This window comes from Octopus bimaculoides, chromosome 9 (genome assembly GCF_001194135.2).
Source record: "Octopus bimaculoides isolate UCB-OBI-ISO-001 chromosome 9, ASM119413v2, whole genome shotgun sequence".
NCBI classification, from domain to species: domain Eukaryota; kingdom Metazoa; phylum Mollusca; class Cephalopoda; order Octopoda; family Octopodidae; genus Octopus; species Octopus bimaculoides.
Genome location: NC_068989.1, coordinates 21,686,667 through 21,688,777, shown reverse-complemented (window position 1 = coordinate 21,688,777; position 2,111 = coordinate 21,686,667). Strand labels below are relative to the sequence as shown.

The window sequence follows — 2,111 nt, the reverse complement described above, 5'->3', positions numbered from 1 at the left end:
TATATATATATATATATATATATATATATATATATGTATGTATGTATGTATGTATGCATATATATGTATGTGTGTGTGTGCATAACGAAATGTTAGCGCTAAGCAGTGGTTAGGCATAAGCAAAATTTAGAATAGTTAAAATATGTCTGCAACATATTTCAACTGCTAAACAGAAAATGCACTACAGTTACAGTGGAGAAAATATCTCTTATGGTAAAAGGTGTGAAAAGACCCGGATTGTTTAGTGTCGCCATCTATTAGGAATCCCAGGCATCGATGTTTCGGGTTTATTAACTCTTGTTGATGCGATGTACCTAAGAGAGGTAACTCTGAATAAACTTATAAAGCAATATTCAGTCAATAACGTTGACTGATTTGCACTGTCCAATATCGTGGCAGTGATTAATGATATTGCTTTTGGGTCGAATCAACCTCTTGCTATTGTGAATTTCACATGTAGGTACACAAAATCTTTAGGTAAATTGTAAGTAGCAGTACATATACACTTAACATAATCATAGCCAGCTTTAGGACTTAATCCTTTCAACACTACAACTATAATTGACAGCAATACTTCTTTATTCATCCTGTATCTGTTCGTCTCCTGTATCGTTACTTATGTTCAGTACCATGATTATCCTATACTATTGCACCATTATATAATCTCACTCGCTTCATTTGTTCTACTCATTCCTGTTTCTTTGCCTCTATTTTAATTTATTTGCTTGACTGATAATTTAACTAATATTTTTTTTCATATTCAGGTCTATATATTTTTAACGCCAGTTTTATTGCTTTTCCCCCACACTTCCCCTGCTTTGTTTTCAATATCTTTACATTTTAATGTACATCGTTATCTTTCCATCTTTTTCAGTTACTCTTTTATTCGAACTGGACCACAATTTGTTTTTTCTGCTCTTAAGACTACAAAATGTGTTGCTTACTCTTTTTTTTTTTTTTTGCATAAAATGCATATTGAATGCTTAAAACTACAAAATATGTCGTTTACTGGGGGTTTTTTTTGGTCATTAATCGCTTATTAAATGTTTAAAACATGTGCTATCGTTACAATGTTGATTCTTTTGTCGTCTTACGATTTCAGTCACGTACAAAATCCTGTTTTCCGACAGGGTAAAAATGATCAAACTTTAAACTTCTGAAACTATTTAAAAAAAAAAATTTCTGGAACAACTGAATTAGGCCCTGAGATCCAGCATGAAAAATTACACCAATACACCAAATTTGAACATTTTTTTTTTGATTTTAAAATTTCAAAAAGTGCTGCTAAACAGAAAAGATCCTACATCGTTATCTTGCTGTCTTCTTTTTCAGCTATTTTCGCTTTTTTTAAATCATATTTTCTCAATATTTCTTTCAGTATTTTTTCCCCCTTTTTCCAACTTTTTCATTAATATCCCAACCAATATTCCTAATTATTTTCCCCATTTTATCTTCATCCTAAGGTTATTGATTTCATTTTACTTCGTTCTACTGGAACTATCGAACATTTCTCCTAAACAGTAGCCCGCCTTTCTTTCTTGAGCTCTTTTTTTATTTTTCTTTCTTTATGTTAATATGTTCAGATTGCTTCATAGCCTTACTGATAACAAGTCACCAGGTACATCCTGTTGCTTTGTTGAATCGTCGGTGACAAAACCGGCAATCCCACCAAGTTTGTTTGGTGAGGTGGATGATATTTGTCACCCTGCACGATAAAATAAACACCATTTATTTTTCATTTCTTTTGTCAATCTCCTTCCTTTTCTTCTTCCTTTCTTCCCTCCTGTCCTCCTTCTCCTCCTCCTCTTCCCCAACATATTTTCTGCCCATCATCACACCCTATGACAATATATAGATATGAAAACTCCAGCAACGTTTCAGTTAAAGTTTGCTAGAAGGTCCTGTGTACCGACAGGTGAAACCCAAGAGTATCAACAAGCTGACTCGAGCAAAATAATATGCATACATACATACATACATATATACATACGTTTATATATATATGTATGTATGTATATATACATATGTATATGTATGTATGTATATATACATATGTATATATATATATATATATGTATATATATATATATATATGTATATATATATATATA

General features: G+C 31.6%; 1 protein-coding gene across 1 annotated transcript in view; it reads right to left on the bottom strand.

The window, feature by feature from the left end:
- Nucleotides 1-2,111, bottom strand: part of LOC106881829 (beta-1,3-galactosyl-O-glycosyl-glycoprotein beta-1,6-N-acetylglucosaminyltransferase) — a 51,549-nt gene that overhangs the window by 8,134 nt on the left and 41,304 nt on the right. The gene's annotated exons all lie outside the window — the stretch shown is intronic.